The 20,976-nt window shown below is 41.9% G+C and overlaps 1 protein-coding gene across 3 annotated transcripts in view; it reads left to right on the forward strand.

The window, feature by feature from the left end:
* The window catches only part of fam53c (family with sequence similarity 53 member C), a 127,176-nt gene that overhangs the window by 9,127 nt on the left and 97,073 nt on the right, over positions 1-20,976 (forward strand). Inside the window, exon 2 of one of the 3 annotated variants that reach the window (XM_080201134.1) lies at positions 1-25. This exon is cut by the window's left edge and continues 27 nt beyond it. The exons of the other annotated variants lie outside the window; for them this stretch is intronic. The gene's annotated coding sequence lies outside the window, so the exon portion shown is untranslated. The remainder of the gene's footprint in view (positions 26-20,976) is intronic. 3 annotated transcript variants of the gene reach the window in all.

Genomic DNA, 20,976 nt, shown 5'->3' on the forward strand with positions numbered 1-20,976 from the left:
CGGCCCTGAATCCTGTTCTGTGAAGGTATGCAGGTTTTATGCATTTTTTTTATTCAGAGGTTTTTTTTTGATATCTTTGAATCTGTTTGCACTTATTCTGGATCAGTACGTAGTGTAGATTGGATATTGTGAGGGATATCCACTGCTGATGCTGCACTTTGCTGATTATGGGGTATATTTTATCCAATATAACTATGCTCTTAAGGATCCTGTAAGGATAAAAGGAATAAAACAATTGATCTAATAAAATGGTGGCATGTACTGGACAAAAATTGTGCTCTGAAATGGAAGGGCATGGTGTGAGGTTCCTGATTGTTTGTGTGATGTATTTCCAATGCCATTGGTACATTGATGATGTGAGAAGGATAGATATTCTGAGTGGAGAGTAAAAGGAAGTGATTGTTAAGGGAACTGTGATTTTTGAGAGAATCTCCATTTGATTCGCACTCATCTAACTCCTCTTCTGAAGGTGCTAAGTTAGCCTCAGATGCAGTTCCACATGAGTACTCCAGTATCTCTATTATCATTCTTTGTGTGACAGTTTTGGGTAGTCTATTGCAGCAAGGGAGGGGATAGACAAGGAAGAGATCATCTGAATCTAATGTGTGACAGGAGTCATTGAATAATGACCCTGGACAATTTTATTTCCAGCTTGAAGCACAATTGTGGTGTACCTGAGATCCGATCATTTAGAACCAATCAAAAATGGAGTCTTTCTGGACCTGGTGGCTCCAATTCCACACTGGGAGCCACATCCCTCGTGGATCCACATATTACGTTGGCTGAGGCCTGGGAATTACCTGCCTGCCTGTCACATTAATTGATGATGACTCTTCAATGCCAATGGAAAAGGGAAAGTGGCAAGTCGGAAACTTAATAAGACCATAAGATATTGGAGCAGAATCAGACCATTTATTCCATCTGATCTGCTCCGCCAATCAGTCATGGTTGATAAGTTTCTCAGCTCCACTATCCTGACTTTTCCCCATAACCTTTGATCCCTTGAATGCTAGTATTATCAAAGAAGGAGAAATATTTTGAGAGTATTCTTAAAAAAAAACCCATGTGCTCTAAGGAAAGGCTAAAAATCTAGAAGTGACCATTATCAATGTTTTAATGTGTTATGATTGCATTATTGATCATTTTTGTTGGTAACATTGATCTCTCATGCGATATTGTAAATTATAAATCACATTTTTTTGCTTCTGATAGTCAATGAAAGGAATGGCACCATTTCTTTATTAATAAACTTTGTGTGTAAATTTTTAAAAAATTATTCATGGGATGTGGACATTGCTGACTGAACAAGCGTTAATTGCTCATCCCTCATTGCCCCTCAAACTGAGTGGCTTGCTGGGCCATTTCAAAAGGCATTTAAGAGTTAACCACGTTGCTGTGGGATGGAGTCACATGTTGGCCAGACTAGGTAAGGACGGCAGATTTTCTTCCCTATAAGACATTAGGAAACCAGATGGTTTTTACAACAAACTCAGTTAATGGTTACCATTAAATTTTTAAGTCCAGTTTTTTTTATTGCATTTGAATTTTACCATCATTGGATTTGAACCTGGGCCTCAGAGCATTACTTTAGGTCTCTTAGTTACTAGTCTAGTGATACCACTACACCACAGTTGCATGTGCTGCAAGGCAGATATGTTATAGTATGGACCAAGTCTTCATTCTTGAGAGGTTGGTGTAATTCCTTACCTGAAAGGAGACAAGGGTTGATCCACTGGCTTGGTGGCAATGTTAGAGTGAGGTTACAGGTTATGGTTGAGTACAGTTCTGCTGCTGATGACCCAGAGTGCCTCATGGATGCCCAGTCTTGAGCTGCTAGATTTGTTCAAAGTCTATTCCATTCAGCACCGTGATAATGCCTCACAACACAATGTGAAAACAGGACTTTAACTCCACTAAGACTTGGAGTGACCACCGCACATTGATGTTGTCATCGACAGATGCATCTGTGACAGGTAGATTGGTGAGGATGGGGTCAAGTTTGCTTTTTTTTCCTCTTGGTTTCCTCATCAACTGCCACCGTCTCAGTTTGCAGCAATAACCTTCAGAACCTGGCCACCTTGGTCTGTGGTTGTACTATCGAGCCACTCTTGGTGATCTGCCACTCAGAGTATATTCTGCGTCCTTGCCACCCTCAGCGCTTCCTCCAGTTGGTGTTCAACGTGGAGGAGTACTGATTCCTCTACTGAGGGGGGTCAATATGTGGTAATAAGCAGGAGACTTCCTTGCCTAGGCTTGAGAGTTAATACTGAAATTCCCTGCTAACTGAATCACTATTATAGAAAGATTATATTACTATAGAAAGAATGCAGAAAAGATTTACTAGGATGCTACTGGAACTTGATGGTTTGAATTATAGGGAGAGGCTGGATAGACTGGGACATTTTTCTCTGGGGCATAAAAGGCTGAGGGGTGATCTTTATGAGGTCTATAAAATAATGAGCAACATAGAACAGTTAGATAGTCAATATCTTTTAAGGTTGGGAGTCTAAAACTAGAGAGCATAGGTTTAAGGTGAGAGGGCAGAGATACAAAAGTGTTCAGAGGGGCAATTTTTTTCACACAAAGGGTTGTGAGTGTCTGAAACAAGCTGCCAGAGGTGGTAGTAGTAGAGGTGGGTACAAATTTGTCTTTTAGAAAGCATTTAGACTGCTACGTGAGTAGAATGGTATAGAGTGATTATGGGCCAATTGGGACTAACTTTGGGTTTTAAAATAAAAAAGGGCAGCATGGACAAGGTGGGCTGAAGGGCCTGTTTCCCATGCTGTAAACCTCTAACTATGCTGCTACCTCTGCTGCATAAGGATGGTTTGGAAGGCTCGACAGGGCTGGGTTTGCCATTATCATTTCTGGTGCCTTGGTCGATGCCCGATTTCAGTCCTATTGTAGCGATTGAATACAACTGAGTGGCTTGCTAGGCCACTTCAGAAGTCAAGTAAGAGGGCATTGTAATAGATCTGGAGTCGCATGTAGGCAGATTCCCTTCCCTGATGGACATTAATGATTATGATATTCGACAGTGGTATCATGGTGATCATTAGACTTTAAATTCCAGATGTTTTATTGAGTTTAAATTGGGTAGGCTATTCCATCTGCCATGGTGGGATTTGAACACAGGACCCCTGGGTTACTAGTCCAGCAACAGTACCACTGCACCACCTTGGGCCAATAAGGTCTAAGGTGGGATTTGAACCCAGAGTTTCTGACCTCGAGGTAGGAAGGCTATCTATCCACTGCACCAGACCTCCTGCAATTCTTAAAGCCAGATAATTTGAATTCCCAGAGTTTTCCAATGTAATAAATGATTAAGATTCAAGCAGTCTATCATTCAGGGTTAGATATTATTGAGGCCTTGACCTCATGTATGAGAAGAATTCAAATGCGGTTTAATATTTTGTCATATTAAAAGAAAAGCTTGCATTTATGTAGTGCCTTTCACAATCACTGGGCATCCCTAAACGCTTTACAGTCAATTAAGTTTTTTTAAGTGTATTTTCTGCTATAAGAAATGCAGCAACCAGTTGCACACAATAATCTCTCACAAACAGCAATGTGATGATAATGATTGGATCATCTGTTATTGTGATGTTGATTGAGGAATGAATATTGGCCAGGACACAAGGGATAATTCCCCTACTCTTCAAACAGACTCTTTTGTATTCACCTGAGAGGGCAAATGGGGGTTCCATCTCCTCTGACAGTGCAGCGCTCCCTAATCAAACATTGGAGTGTCGGCCTTGATTTTTGCATTCAAGTTCTGGATTGGGGCTTGAACTCACAGCCTTCTGACTCTGGTGAGTGTGCTGTGAGCTGAGCCACAGCTGACTGAGGGTGGCACAGTGGTTAACGCTGCTGCTGCACAGTGTCAGGAATCCAGGATCATTTCCAGCCTTCGGTCAGTGTCTGTGTAGAGTTTGCATGTTGCCTGCGTGGGTTTCCTCTGGATGCTCCAGTTTCCTCCCATGCACCAAGGATGTGCGGGTTAGATTGATTGGCCATGTTCAATTGCCCCTAGTATCAGGGTGATTAGCAAAGTAAATAGTTGTGGTACGGGGATAGGGCCTGGGTGGGATTGTTGTCGGTGCAGGTCTGATGGGCCACATGGCTGCCTCCTGCACTGTATGGGTCCCTCCCTCCTTGCACACCTGTATTTTCTGGAAAATGGAAACACGTAGTAATTCCATTCCCCCAAAAAATTAAATATTAGAGACATATTGAAAATCTACAGTGTGCCTGAAAATATTATTTGTAATGCTAAACTGGGATACTAAACCCTTCCTCCCATATGATACAACAACTCACTAAACTGTAAAGACTTGCTTGCGTCAACACGATCACTTTGAGCTTCATTTATTAAAGAATTGCAGATACTATTCTAAACTATTGTTTTCTCCCCCTCCTCCTTTCTTGATCTTTTTCACATCCAAATCAAAATGGATGACATAACTCTTCAAGGAGGTGGTCAAATTGAAGGGTTCACATGAGGCCCTAGCCCAGGGAAGTAAAATGCAAGTTGTTCGCATCTTTCAATTCAACTTGGTCATTGCCTCATTAATTTTGCTTATTCTTGGTTAATTGTACAGTAAGTCACTGTTTGTTAAATTCTGCTTTAATGTTAATCTGTTAATGGAGTTTAATTTTAATGTTGTTTGCTGCTGGATCTGACATAGGGCCATGTGACCTGATCACCATTTTGAAGTGGCCTCTGCTGCTACCTGACCCTCTGCTTTGTGGCCTCTGACCCCCACCCAGTTCACAGCCTCTGATTCTCTGTCCTGCTGAACCCTGGTTCGTGTTGCCCCCCTGTAAGTTTCAGCTACTTTTCATACCTCCTGCTACTCACAGCGAAGGTCCAGGAGAGGTAAGCAGTGACCAGAGAGGTCAGGGAATGCAGTAGCCAGAAACTGGAAGGTTGTTGGTGAGAGGGAAGGACAGGGAGCAGAATATGTGGTGAACAGGTTTAGTGAATAGGATTAGTGATGAACGATGAAGTCAGTATATTTCTTTTACTTTCAAATTTATTTGCTTTCATTTTTTAAAATATTTCATTTTAAGTTGTGCATTTATCAATATAATTTACTGGTATAAGAATTTAGCAGTGTAAAGTATTTCATCTTGGAGGGTTTAATGTTTTCTCATGAGGAAGGTCCCCCTTTAATGGGAAGGTTGTTTCACTTAAAGTTGCACTTTTCAGAAACGCAATTACAACCTTAAGTGAAGACTCTTTGTACTTCAAACCAATTGCTTTATGTGATGCCTGATGACATGGAGCCATTTTGTTTGGGCCAAATGTGCACTGATCATGTGATGTGGGGATGGCCATTGGAAATATTACCATTGGGAGAAAGGTCTAGTTGATGACTAGGAAATGCTCATGGCAAAACACCTTTCAGAGGGGCTGGGTAATATGTTGGGCGCACCTACTGTAAGCAAAGCATCAATGGGTTAAAACAGCAGTAAAATTGCAGTATTTGAGTAAGATTAACATCATTGCTCTCCACATTTGAAAGCAAAGCAAAGGATGGCTTAATGTAGTATTTTCTGTTGCTTTTGATTTTCCAACATTAACTGTTGCCATTTTATATCTGTGCTTTCTATTACACTATAATTGGAGTGGGACTTTACAACCTAACCACTTTCTAACCCTATGGGTTACTTGAAACCTGGATCCTTATAACAAAATTGAAGTGTTGCCTTGATTCGTATTATGACTGAGAATCTTTTATGGGTTGGTATGTCACCTCAAACTTTACCGCAGTCCCAAAACTTGACAGTGGTGCAAGATTCCACAGAACCACTGGTGCTAGATATTGGATTGCAAGTGCTGGCTTTGCAGGCTTTGAACTTTGCTGTGAAATATTCCCAGGCTGTACTTTGTATGATTTGGATTTTCATTTTTGTTTTCTTTCCTGGCGTGACTTCAACTGTAAATGAGACTGATTTTCCTGGGAACTGTATTTATCTTCCTCATTGCTCCAGCACTGTGCCAATGACTCTGTGCAGGAGTGGCCTGTGAGTGCACAAATTGAGCATTCGATCTTGTTCACACAGCCTTTGCTCTCTGACAATCAATCTTGGTGACTGCAGCAGAAAGCTTGGACTAGAGTGCAGGAAAGATATGTGTACGCAGACATTTTCCAATCTGCCAGATTAGTAGATTAGCAGTAATTACTGTCATACTATTTGCTGTTGGACCCTGCCTTGTTCTTAGGGCTGTGCATGTTGGAGATTGTTGATGGATTGTTTTTTCAGATTGCCTGTTTTATGGCACTCTTTATACTGTACTTGGAATCGTGGTCTAAAGTGCATACAGCAATCAATGGGGTTAAAAGATAAACTATCTAATTCTGGCTACAGCCCTCTTTTTAATATTAAAAACAGTTTATTGTGACAAAAGTAGGCAAGTATACAAGGTTTTTCTTAAATCCATCTCCAAAATAAACATTCTGTCCTATTTAGGTTAAACTTAACCCTTATATAGTACCATTTAGTGTATTTGTAACTGTTCTTTGGGACAAGCGTTAAAATGTTATGCTTTGTAATGTCTTAAACTGGTAAATACCCAGTCCAATTTGGCTGTTTGTTTTTTTTACTCATTTTCCCTCCTCCTCAGCCCCTTTCTATATCCCCCCCCCCCACCACCCTCAGCACAAACTGACAAGTACTGAGGGAGGAGGAGGTTAGATGTATGCATTCAGCAACGTATGCTTTGATTCAGGAAGCAACATGTTTCTTACCTTTGTGGCCTTCTGAAGCAAGCTGAATTGGCTTTCAAACTGCTTTGTGGGTGTTGAAGGGTTCTGTTGATCAGGTCTGGCATGTTCAGGTGATGCCTTGCAGTTACATGACCTGACTGACTTGCTGTTAGCCAGGTAATAGTCTCGCTTTAGATTGCAGACTGTAACATTTTCTGGCTGCTTTTGTCTGCCTGCCTGCCTTTTCTGGTTTTTGATGGGAAAAATAGGGAACCTCTCAATGGCCAAAGGGCTACATTAGAAGCAAGTTGTGCACTTTTGAACTTTCACTGTAGCTGATTGTCAGTGCACCTTTATTGCTTGTGCAAAAAGAATATCTATATCTGTTGTACACTCGCCTGTTCATTACTATTATTTGTTTGCGTGTTCGCTTCTCCAGTGAGCGGCTTTGGGAACATAATGGTGCATTAAGCTGTGACTTGGGTTAGAATTCAGCTAGAATGGTGAGATCCTCCCTATTTTTGGCTGTAAGTTGGTCATTTGTGCAACAGGGAAATATACATGTGTGTGTGCACATGGAAGGCACACTCATGAAGGTTAACATGGGGGAAATTTGTCTTATGAAACCACTTTGACTGGAAGCAGTTGTGCCTATTGAAAGATCTATTGTATTCTGAAGTCATCCCATTTACACTGATAGGAATGTGTTGTAACATTGTGCGGGGACTTTTACTAAAACTTTGCATTTGCAATTCACGTTTTCTTTTGTCTACAGATCTTCACGATCATTGGTGGGGTGGAATGGTGTGTGGACAGAGGAGTTTGGGTTTCTAAATTTACTGGAAGGTTTGGATTCAGCCAATCCAAAACCAGAATAATGGAACCCATGTGTGGCATTTTGCAGGTTTTGTGCTGCTCATCTCCAGGGCAGCCTTTAGAAAACCCATTCAATAAACTGGTTTCGGTGCCAAGAACAACGCCCATGCTGCCTCATTCACATTCAAGGCTTGTTCTTTGAGACCTATGTGAGATGGTTCTTCATAGAATCCCTACGGTGTAGAAGGAGGCCACTCAGCCTATCAACTCTGCACTGATTCTGACAGAGCTACTTACCCAGATTGACATCCCCCTGCTCCATTCCCATAACCGCATGCATTTACCCTGCTAATCTCTCTAACCTACACATTTTGGGACTCTTAAGGGGCAATTAATTTAACATGGCTAATCCACCTAACCTGTGGGAGGAAACTGGAGCACCTGGAGAAAATCAGAAAAGGTCAGAATTGAATTTGGGCCCCTGGTGCAGTGAGGCAGCAGTGCTAGCCACCGTGTTGCTCATAATGTAGAAATTACAACAATCAATTTTTGAAGATGAATGTGATAATAGCCAGGTAATGATAATTGAAGGATAAGTGGTGGCCCTGATCTTTTATGCCTAACTGCGAAGGCATATAGGGCCTTGGTTTACCATCTAGTCCAAATTATAGCACCTTGTACAGTGCAGTGCCCCTTCACCGCTGCACAAGAGTGTCACCCTGGGGTTTGTGTACATGCCTCTGCACTTGGACTTAAACCCACAACCATCATGCCACTAAACGCAGGAAAGTGTGCACAGGCTGGGTTGTGTGAAATAAAGCACTAATTCTCACAGTAACTTTTCAGAATGCCTTCTGTTGAGGTACAGACGAGAGAATTTCATCTATCTAACCCTTGTTGTAGCTCGTGGTGGGTGTGGAATTTTTCTTTTCATTTGATTATGGGATGTGGCTATAGCTGTCAAATCCTCATTTATTCCCTACCCATGTTGCCCTTAAGAAGATGATGGTGAGCTAGCCGGTTTCTTGAACTGCTGCAGTTTGTGTGATGTATGTGTACACAAAATGCTTTTGAGTAGTGAGGATGAAATTTAAGGATGGGCCATAAATGTTAGCCTAGCTAGTGATGCCCACATAAAATAATTTTTTAAAATCTTCATCCAGTTGCAATGCGGAACTTGCAGTGGTGTTGCTCTCAAGTATCAGCTGACCTTGTCCTTCCAGGTGGCAGTGGTTACTGGTTTGGAAGATGCTATCAAACAAACCTTGGTAAGTTGCTACAGTGGATCTGGTATATGGAACACACTGCTGCCACTGTGTGCCAGTGATGGAGTGAGTGAATGTTTTAAGGTGAATGACGGGATGTCAACAAGTGGGCTATTTTGTCTTGCTTGGTGACAAGCTTCTTGTGTCCTTGGAAGTGCACTCATCCAAGCAAATGGAGAGTAGTTCTTCATGCTCCTGATTTGAGTCTTGCAGATGGTGGACAAACCTTTTAGACTCAGGAGGTGAGTTACTCACCAAAAAGTTCTCAGTCTCTGACCTGCTCTTTTAGCCACTATATTGTGGCTGCTTCAGCCTTAGGGTGTTGATGGTGGGGAATTCAGTGATGGTGATGAATGTTGGCAGTCATGGGGAAATGTTTGGGCATGCACTCCTGTTAGAGATGGTTATCCCCCGGCACTTGTGTGGTATGGATATTTCTTGTCACTTGACAACATAAGCCTGAATGTTGTCCCAGTCTTGTTGCATGTAGGATCAGACTGCTTCATTATCTGAGGAATTGCGAATAGAGTTGAACACTACAATCATCAGTGAACATTTCCACTTCTGACCTTATGATTAAGGGAACGTTGTTGATAAAGCAGCTGAAAATGTTTGGGCCTTGGGTATCTCTTCCCAATGTCCTGGGACTGAGTAGATTGGCCTTCGACAATCATAACCAAATTCCTTTGTGTTACATATGGCTCCAGTAAGTGGAGAGTTTTCCTCTGGTTCCCTTTGTCATTATCAAACCAATGAGAAGTCAATGAAATTGGGTATGAGTTTCACTCACAACTAAGCAGGATGCTGAAGCCTAATGGAGTAGCTCGAATCTTATGTGAACTGAGGTTTTATTACTGATTTCAGATTGGATACTAAATGTCCAATTGTACATTAGGAATAACTGCCCAGTCATGGGTTTGGAGTTTTGACAGTATGTGGATTATTGCTGTTTGTTATCATTAGCTTGGAATTGTGCTGTGTGACATTGTCAGTATTTTAACTGAATAGCATACCATTTAAACTTGTTATTAATAGAATGGGATTGAGGGCAGTCAGACATGACAAAATTACCCTCCAGTGGAGTTAAATTCTGACTCCATACCATTCCTGTCATTCTGTACATGTCTGCTGCAGAGGCAGAAATAAATTGCTGTTAAGAGGAAATCTGCACCCGAAGTGGCCTTCTCTAGGCTAGGTTATTAAATTTGTCTTTATTCCTTCCAAACTAATCGCACTTTTGCAATTGTTTAAGTGGCATGGAGGCAAAGTCCAGAGGTCTTTGTTGTTGAATTGAGGGATTTCTGTATTGGGGAGGGGCATATTTTACTCTTTGCATTCCATTCTTGTGGTTGGCTACAGCGAAATTGGATGTAGGTACAGCTGCAGGTATACTTTCCAAGCAATATTCTATAACTCCAAGCTCAAAACAATCTCCTCCCCCCACCAAACTAAGCTGATACTTCCATTTCCCACTTATTAACCCTAAAGCCTTCCCGGGTAAGGTTTCCAGTTTGTATTGTGTTACAGGCCGTTGCAACCTCAATTCACCCGAGTCTCATTGACAAACCATCAATCTGGACTGGATTCCAATCTGAAGTGAGTGAGTGCCAACCCACCTCAGGTCTGCTGTAATTGTAACAGAGTCTCGAATGGATTCATGAGGAGGATTGACTTTTGGCTCAGTTGTGTCATATGGGAGAATGGTTTTGGATGAGAATAAAACACAAAAATGACCCAAGTTTTATTACAGTTGGACTGCTTGTTTGTGGGGGTTGGGTGGAAAACTTACTTGCTAACACAGTACATGAGCTCACTCATTACAAATTGCTATAGGCATTTTCAGTTCCTTTCAGTTCAGTTTTTATTGCCATTTTAGAAAACTGAAAACTGTTAGAGTTTAAATATAACTGTGGCCATATTAGTCCATTGAGGATTTTTTTCATTGGTTCCATGAGCAGCCAGGTCAATGTTAAGACAGCCAGGTTCCACTTTATTGTATTCAGATTATCAGCGTCCATCACTTTGCTCAGTTGTTTACAGCCTCAACCTGTTTGAGGGGTTTTTGAGGTGACAAGCATATTTGGCAGTTTAGCGAGACAAGCAACAAAAATGATTGACCTCTGGGCGTGCTTAGATCGCTTCTCCACAAGGAGAATTTGAGCAATAGATTGAAGAGGATTAGCCAGGTAGGCAATTAAAAATTACAGTCATGTTGCATGTTACCTATGCGTTACACCACAGGAAATCAGAGTTTTTAAAAAAAGAAAAATTACTTCTGAAGACAGTAAACTATTTTTGAAAATTAGTGCAGCATTGTGGAAAAAGTTGCATTTTTTCATGTGTAAAACAATCTCCACTACCTCTACTGGGAATCCTTTGTTTTTCATCCGTCTGAGAAAGTTTACTCCGCACGTTTGGCTGCAGTCCATTCAGAAAAATGGTCACCAGTGAGCTCTGCACTTTCTAACTTAGGTCATTAAGTTAAATGGCAACTTGAGGGGTGAAAGTAGCAGGGCTTTTAATATCTTTGTGAAAAAAAGTTTCTACGTGCTCACTGAGCACATTTTCTACAGCCTGCTCAGACTGATCTCCAGCTGTTTTATTCCATTACTTTGTGTTATATTTATACTTTAGTCTTAGGCAAATTCTGAATGTGTTAACTTGAGCTCAGGCAGAGTCACAGATTCCAGCAGTATGTGGTTAACTTGGATTAAGTCAGTGTGGCTTTATATTATATGGGACATTTCATTTACTGATTGAGTCTTGAAGGAAAATCCTGATAACAAGCATGATTTTGAAACAGTAGTTGGCAAATTGCAGGCATTTTCCTGTGACAGCGTCTTCCTTTTTTTGAGCTTTGACAATGCATGCATTCTTGCATTTTCGAGCAGGAGTCTAAATTGGCTACTAGGATAGGAATACTATGTCTTGCTTTTCCTTTGTTAACTTTGAGAAAGTGGATCACACATTATAACACACTTTTCCCCAATGCCCCTCCCCCCACCCATTGCAGCACCTGAGACTGTTGGTATACAGCATTCTGAAGCTGCTTTTTTGCAAATTGCAGAATTGAATTTTAGTATTTGTGGTTGAAGTGAGGAAATGTTTTTAGACTACTTGAAATTTATTTCTTTCTCTTTTGTTCTTCCCTGCCTCATCGGAAGAGTTGTCAAAATGCTGAGCTTGACTGTTGCATCCTCAAATAACTACACTGGTATATACATAACATCAAGTCGAACACAGACAAGGAAGCCATAGAATCTCTTAATATAGAGAAGGAGGCAATTCAGCCCAGTGAGTCTGTACCAACTCTCTAAAAGCACATCTTGCCCAGGTCCACCTTCTCCCTGTAATCCCACACATTTCCCATGGTTAATCCATTTAACCTACACATCTTTGGTCTGTGGGAGGAAACACAGGCAGACACTGGGCAAACTTGGAAACTCCACACAGACAATCATCCAAGGCTGGAACTGAACCCAAGTTTCTGGCACTGAGGCAGCAGTGCTTACCACTGTGCTGCCATGGTGCCTGCTTTGATTATCACCTACTGTAGCCCCACCATCTCTTGCCACCTTGGCTAATGAATCAGTACTCCTCGATGTTGAACACTAATTAGAGGAAGCACTGAGGGCAGCAAGAGTACACAGAGTACTCTGGGTGGGAGACTTCAGTGTCCATCCCTGAGAGTGGGTCAGTAGCACCCCCACAGACCGCATCCTAAACGCTGTTAGACTGTATACCTGTTAGACTGGGATTGTGGCAGGTTGGTGAGGAACTGATGAGAAGAATGAATCTATTTGAGCTTTTCCTCACCCATCTGCTGTTGCAGATGCATCAGTTCATTAAACAATTAATAGGAGTGACCAGCACATGGTCCTTGTTGAGACAAAAATTCTGCTTTCACATTGAAAATCTCCTCCATTGCATTGTATAACACTGCTGCTAAATAGGATAGATTTTAACAGATTAAGCAACTCAAAACTGGGCATAAATGAGGTGTTGTGGGCCATCAACAGTAGCAGAATCGTATTTAACTTCATGACCCAGCATAACCCTCACTCTACCATTACTATCAAACCCAGGGATCAACCGTGGTTCATTGAAGAATGCGAGAGAGCATGCCAGGAACAGCACCAGGTATATCTAAGAATAAGATGTCAGTCTACAATACAGGTGAAACAATGCAAACAGCATGTGATAGGCAGAGCTAAGCGATTACTGAATCAGATCAGCGTGATACAGTTCTCTAGGTGATGGATGATTAAACAACTAACTGGAAATATAGAAACTAGAAGCAAGGGTAGACCATTCAGCCCTTTTGAGCCTGCTTCACCATTCATTTTGATCATGGCTGATCATCGAATTCAATATCCTGATTTTACCCCCCTCCCCGCCCAATATTCCTTGGTCCTTTTAGCCCCAAGAGCTATATCTAATTTCTTCTTGAAACTGGAGAATGTTTTGGCCTCGACTATGTTCTGTGGTGGTGAGTTCTACTCATTCATCACCCTCTGGGGTGGTGACATTTCTCCTCACCTCAGTTCTAAAAGGTTTACCCCTTATCCTCAAACTATGACTCCCAGTTCTGGGAGAGGAGGCTCCACAAATATTCCCATCCTCAATGGGAAAACTTAGCTCATCAGCGCTGAAGCGTACTGAATGGATGATACAACTCCTGAGGTCCCCAGCATCAGCGATTCACTTTGTGATATCAAGAAATAGCTGAAAGCACTGGATATTGTGAAGGCAATGGACTCTGACAAACATTCCACAGTAGTACTGAAGACCTGCTCCAGAATTAACTTTGCCCCATAGCCAAGCTGTTCCAGTACTACAAGATTAGCATCTACTGAACAATGTAGAAAATTGTCCAGCTATGTCCTGTCCTCAAAGGAGAGTCCAAGCCAACCAATTCCTGCCCTTTCAGTCTACTCCCAATCATCAAAGTGATGGAAGGTGTTGTTGACTGTACTATGAAGAGGTGCTTAGTCAATAACCTGGTGGCCACTCCCACTCCTGACTTAATTAAAGCCTTGGCCCAGACATGGGCAAAAGAGCTGAACTCTAGAGAGGAGGTGAGAATGACTGTGCTTGACAGCAATGCAGTATTTGATGGAGTGTGACATCAAGGAGCCCTAGCAAAACAAGTTGATGGGAATCAGGAATACCCTTCTGAAGGACAGTTGAGATAAGCAATACATGCTGGCCTGGCAAGCAACATCCACTTCCCCTTTAAAAAAAAAATAATTTATGGGATAACTCTCCAGTGGCAGGAATTGTACCTAACAGAAAGAAAGATGACTATGATTCTTGGAGGTCAATCTTCTTAGTTCTAGAACATTGCTGCAGGAGTTCTTCAGGGTTGTATTCTCGGCATAAGCATCTCCAGTTGCTTCATAAATGACCTTCCCTCCATCATAAGGCAGAAATGTGGATGTTTGCTGTTTGCAACTCCTCAGTTACTGAAGCAGCCCATGTTCATATCTAGCAAGACCTGGATGACATTCAATCCAGGTCCTGTAAAGCAGCAAGTAATGTTCATGCCACCTAAATGCCAGGCAATGGCCAGTTCTGAGCGAGGATCAAACCATCTCCCCTTTGACATTGAATTGCATTACCATCTCTGAATTCTCCACTATTCACATCCTGCGGGATACTATTGACCAGAAACTGAACTAGCCTGGCCATATAAATACAGTGGCTACAAGAGCAGATCAGAAGCTAGCAATCCTGTGGAAAGTAACTCCCCTTCTGACTCCACAAAGCCTATCCACCATCTATCAGATACTAGTTGAGAGTGTGATGGATACTCTCCACTTGTCTGGGTGAGCCCCACTTCAACAACACTTGAGAAGCTTGACCTCATTCAGAACAGTGCAGTCTGCTTGATTGGTACCCCACCAATAGCCTTAAATATTTACTTACTCCATCAGTGATGCACTGTGAAAGCAGTGTGTGCCATCTGCAAGATGCACTGCAGCAACTCACCAAGGCTCCTCAAACAGCACCTGTCACACCTATGACCTCTACCACCTAGGACAAGAGCAGCAGACACATGGGAACACACCACCTACAAGTTCTCAAAGCCACTCACCATCCTGATCTGGAATTCTATTGCATTTTCTTCACTGTTGTTGGGTCCAAATCCTGGAACTCCCTATGAGCACTGTAGGTGTACTTACACCACGTGGACTGCAGTGGTTCAAGAAGGTGGCTTACTACCACCTGTTTTTGAGGACAGTTAGGGAGGCAACGAATGCTGGCCCAGCCAGTGACGTCTGCACCTAGTGAAGGAATAAAAAGAAAAATTCAAAGAGCAACTGTTCTGCATGAAAGGGGAGAAAACCTTGCAAACTCTTTGTCTCGAGCATGCCCATCAGGAGTCAATGGACAACATATATTTGCAACCTTCAGAACCACACTAGTTTAGATTTCTTGTAATGACTAGCATTTACCGTAAGATTGTTTATAATCATTGAACTTGTTCCAGTTATCCTGGCTGAATTCTGACACCTTAATGTCTGCAGTACCAATCGTTTTTTGAGTCAGCGGTGTTGTAGGTGCTTTCTGTATTGCATTTGTCCTACAGAGTTATATCTTTGACAAGTGCGTGTGTTCTATATTTGTACAAATACTGTCCATAGAATCTCGCTATCAGCTGCAAATTGCTTTTTGATAAATTGCATCACCATTATCAGCCCTACAGTGGAAACATTGTTGCAAGTCAATACAGACTGTCTGCATCTATGCTCGTTGGCAAATGCGCAGATAGGATAATGGAACATAAAATTTACAACATATGTGTTACTGCAAAGCTATAGTGTTTAAACTACAGTTGTAAAGTTAGTTTTACTTTCTGTAATTTGTCCTTTTGAAACCTTTGGAAATGCATACCACAAGGAAACTGGCCTTTTGGCACAATCTGTGACTTTTACCGTTCTTTGTATTTTCACATAGTTACCTGTCTATATTGCTAGTGGATCACTAATGACATTGTGTACGAGAGTGGTCTTGATAGCACTGAAGAAACCACACATTGTTGCCCACACGTTGTTGGATCTCTTGTGCTCTTCCTACCTACCATTTTTCTTTTTGATGTTGTAGTTTTTATACTGTACTTTTCTCGAGCTGTTGTGGAGTTTCCTGTCAGTGTAGCTCTGTGCTTGATTAGCCGATGTTTAATCTTTTGGTCATTTTTGTTAAAACAGCCATGATGTTCTCCTCACGGTGGCTGATAATGGTGGACTTTAGGTATGGCCAGGCACTATGGGCACATGGTAGTTCCTGGTGACTGGAGGCTGAGCTGTTGGCAGTGAGGTGCTGACTGAGAAGGGCTGCCTTGGCGGGATCCTTTGAGATACTCTAAGTTAATTTTTTTGTGACACTGTCTGTTGCCTCTACTGTTTGGGGGCCAAGCTGATGGAAATGTTAGATTGTGTAAGGTAGTGATCCATCCAGGAGTTGGCTGTATCTGTCACAACATGGTGATGTCAATATCTCTGCAGTCCCTTTCTTTAACAGTGCTTCCTGTTTTGATTGTGGATGTTACCTTAAGATCTTCTGCTTAGGGTGGGTGTTCTCAACATTTTATGAATAAGAAGATTCATTTAAACACATGAATTCAGAGCAGGAAGGCCATTGGATCCCTTGAGCCTGCTCTGCCATTCAATAAGATCTTGGCTGATCTTATTGTGGTCTCCCTTCCACATTCCGTTCCCCCCTCACCAATAACTTTTGACTCTCTGGTTAGTCAAGAATCTATCTACCTCTCCCATCGTGGGGGAATCCATTCTTTCAGTATCCACCTTGTCAAATGCCCCCAGGATCTTACTTTTCAATAGGATCATCTCTCACTCTCCTAAACTCCAATGGAATCAGGCCCAGCATTTCCTCTTAAGATAACTTCCTCCGTCCCAGGAATCAGTTAACTGACCCATTCTCTGAATGGCTTCTGATATGTTTTACACTTCCTTAATTAAGGAGGCCAAAACTGTACACAGTACTCTAAATGTGGTCTCGTCAGCACCCTTTACAGCTGTAGCAAACATTCCTACTTTTATATTCCATTCCCCTTGCAATAAAGGACAAGATTCCATTTGCCTTCCTTATCACTTGCTGGATCTGCATATTAACATTTTGTGATTCATGTACCAGGGCACCCAGATCCCTCTACCTCAACAGTTCTGCAGTCTCATCCCATTTAAATAATTGCTTCTCAAAGTTGACAAATTCACACTTCCCACAATATTCCATCTACCAAATTTTTGTCCCTCGCCTAATCTATTTATGCCCTTTTACAGGGTCCTTATCTCCTCTTTGCAACTTACTTTCCTATCTGTCTTTGTAATACCAGCAAATTTAGCAACCACACATTCTGACCCTTCATTCAAATCACCGATATAAATTGTAAGTAATTTGAACCCCTAGCCCTGATCCCTGTGGCACTCATTACATCTTGCCAACCTGAAGAGGACCTATTTATCATTACTTTCTGCTTCTTGTTAGCTAGCCAATCTTCTAGCCATGCCTCCTCTGCTGCAAAACAAAATCTCACCCAGTGCTATAATATTTGGCCTTCGTAGGATCAGTGGGTTGGCAGTCATTGCTGAATCCAAACTTATTTCAGCTTGACCTATAAAGAGTGAGAGAGAGGCAAAAGTAGACATGGAGCACTGGAAAATGAGCCTGGAGAAGTAATAATAGGAAATAAAGCAATGGCAGAGGAACTGAATAGTTTGAATCAGTCTTCACAGTGGAAGACACCAGTGGGATGCCAGAGTGCCAGGAGAGTCGGGCACAGGAGAGTATCATGGCCATCACTAAGGAGAAGGTTCTGAGGAAACTGAAAGGTCTGAAGGTGAATAAATCACCTGAACCAGATGGACTACACCTCAGAGTTCTAAAAGAGATAGCTAAGGTAATTGTGGAGGCATTGGTGGTGATCTTTCAGGAATGATTGGAGGCAGGGAGGGTACCAGGGGACCAGAAAGTAGCAAATGTAACACTGCTGTTTAAGAAGGGAGGGATCCGACAGATGGGAAATTATAGGCTGGTTGGCCTGACTTTGGTCATTGGCAAGATTTTAGAGCCCATTACTAAAGATGAGATCACATGATAAAGTAGGACTGCGTCAGCATGGTTTTGTCAAGGGGAGGTCATATCTGACAAATCTGTTAGTTCTTTGAGGATGTAACAAGGAAGTTAGATTAAAGGAGAACCAGTGGACATGATTTATTTAGGTTTCTAAAAGGTCTTTGACAATGTGCTGCATAGGAGATTGTTAAATAAGTTAAGTGCCCATGGTGTTAAGGGTAGGACCTTGGCATGGATAGAGGATTGGCTGATTGGTAGAAAGCAGAGTGTGGGAATAAAAGGGTCTTTCTCAGGATGACAGCCGTTGACTAGTGATGTGCCTCAGGAGTCGGTGCTGGGACTACAACTTTCCACAATATACATTAACGATTTGGAGGAAGGAATTGAAGGTGCTGCTGCCAAGTTTGCAGATGATACAAAGGTATGTAGAGGAAGCAAGGGGTCTGCAGAGAAGGACTTGGACAGGTTAGGAGAGTGGGCAAAGAAATGGCAGATGGAATACAATGGTTATGCACTTTGAAAGGAGCAATGGAGGTATAGACTATTTTCTAAATGGCAAAATGCTTAGGAAATCAGTAACACAAAAGCACTTGGGAGCCATTGTTCAGGATTCTCTTAAGGTTAACGTGTAGGTTCAATCAGCAGTTAGGAAGACAAATGCAATGTTAGCATTCACCTTGAGAGGGCTACAATACAAGGCTGTACAAGTCTCTGGCCAGATCCTATTTGGAGTATTTTGGGCCCTACATCTAAGGAAGGATGTGCTGGCCTTGAAAAGGGTCCAGAGGAGGTTTAGAAGAATGATCCCTGGAATGAAGAGCATGTTGTATGAGGAACGGTTAAGGACTCTGGGTCTGTACTTGTTGGCGTTTAGTCGGGTGAGGGGGATCTTACTGAAACTTATAGGATACTGCGAGGCCTGGATAGAGTGGATGTGGAGAGGATGTTTCCACTAATAGGAAAAACTAGAACCAGAGGGCACAACGTCAGGCTAAAGGGCCGACCCTTTAAAACGGAGATGAGGAGGAATTTCTTCAGCTAGAGAGTGGTGAATCTGTCGAACTTCTTGCCGCAGAAAGCGCTGGAGGCCAGGTCATTGAGTGTCTTTAAGACTGATAGGTTCTTGATTAATAAGGGGCTATGAGGAAAAGGCAGAGAATGTGGATGAGAAAAAAGTCAGCCATGATTGAATGGCAGAGCAGATTCGATGGGCCGAGTAGCCTAATTCTGTTCCTATGTCTTATGGTCTTGACCTCTATGGGACTAGGCTTGACCAAATGCAAGGCTGTAGATTAATATTCTCTCCATTTAACAGTTTAGCTGTTCAATATTAATGCAGGAGGAAGTTCAAAATAGTTGGCTGTGCTGTTCAGAATCTGAATGAGGTAATGTAAGAAGCTGTTTATTTTTCTCTTTCATGTTTCTATATTCTGCAGCATGAGAATAAAGTTCCAAGTCTTATCCACAATAGCAAATGGTGGTTGCATTTGATGTCTTTCCAGTGTTGCTGGATAACCTCTGGAATCCTCTCCACTGTAAGAGATTGGTGATCTCTTTTAATGTGCCAGGTCAAAGTGACTCTATCAGACATTCTAGATAAGTTGAAGAACTTTGCCAAGTCTTAAAGTAACATTACTGTGCTGTTTTCGTACTGTAATTTTACATCTTTATTTTGTGCACCTTCAATATTGAGATGCATCATTTGTTCTTGCCTGGGTTTTGCAGAGTATGTTGGGAGGGAAAGGTCACACTTGGAGACCTGTTATGTTGTGATTTCTTAACAATCAAATGTGTACTTCGACTGTAACATGCAGTATAACTAATCCTGTGTTACTATATTAGATGATTAGTGGGAGATAGAGGTGACTGGCTATCTTTTGGCAGAGTAACACATCTACAGCTCTGCATTGCTTATATCTATAACTTTCTCTTTCATTGGGAGGGGTGGGAATGAACTCAACAGCAATTGAGTTTCACCACTTCAACTGGGCTTCTCAGTTGCTTGCAACAATTGTAGTCATTGTGTAATGTACAATGTTGTGTAATGCAGAGGGTTTCAAACTTCCCTTGTGTAAAAAAAAAAACCCAGTTAATATTTGACACACTCCTGGGGCACTTTGTGGTAACTTTTAAAAGGCAAACTACCCAGAGGAAAACAGTGTTATTGTAGAAAGTATGTCAGGTTGGTGTACTGGAACAGAACTAGCATCTAATAGAAGTTAACAAATACATGGGAAAAGAATCAGTAATCGATGACCAAGGATTGACCCAAATCTGATGAGTTCGAGGATTCTTCTCCAGTTGTGAGTTTAATATAGGTCTTGGAGTTGTCTCGTGACCCTTTGCTGAAACAATGTTCTTAACGTTTTGCCTCTAAGTCTATAGTTATGAAGTTTTATTGATGAAAAGTGAAATCACTCAAAATAGAAACCTGTCCTTAATATTTTTCAATGTCCTGACCCCATTTTTTACCTTCAGGCAAATGTGACTTGAATGCATGATTTGGATAGAAAATAATTATTTTGCAAAATATTCAATACAGTTCACTCTTTAAAACTGTCAGGAAAATGACTTTCCATTAGTGAGGAAGACTGCTACATAGTTAGGTGATGGTGACACAGTGGTTAGCACTGCTACCTCACCACCGGGGAGCCAGGCTCGATTCCTGGCCTGGGGTCATTGTCTGTTTGGAGTTTGCATGTTCTCCCCGTGTCTGCGTGGGTTTGCTCTGCGTGCTCCAGTTTCCTCCCACCGTCCAAAGATGGGCGGGTTATGTGGATTGGCCATGCTAAAAATTGCCCCTTGGTGTCAGGGAGATTAGCTGGGGTAAATGCCTCTGGTTATGGGGATGTGGCCTGGGTGGGATTGTGGCCTCCTGCACTGTAGGGATTCTATTCAGAATACTATCTGTTTACTGAGCCTATAATTTATGGGATTGCTGCTCACCAGAAAGGTAACATGATCTTTGTTTAATCTACATTTTATTCACAGCGCTCAGTATGATAACTACTTTTTACCAATGTGGTCAGAGAAGCTTGTTGGATGACTGACAACCAATTAGTGGACTGACTGAAGGCCCCACCCAC

This window comes from Carcharhinus amblyrhynchos, chromosome 13, assembly GCF_965287045.1.
Source record: "Carcharhinus amblyrhynchos chromosome 13, sCarAmb.v2.hapA, whole genome shotgun sequence".
Taxonomy (NCBI): domain Eukaryota; kingdom Metazoa; phylum Chordata; class Chondrichthyes; order Carcharhiniformes; family Carcharhinidae; genus Carcharhinus; species Carcharhinus amblyrhynchos.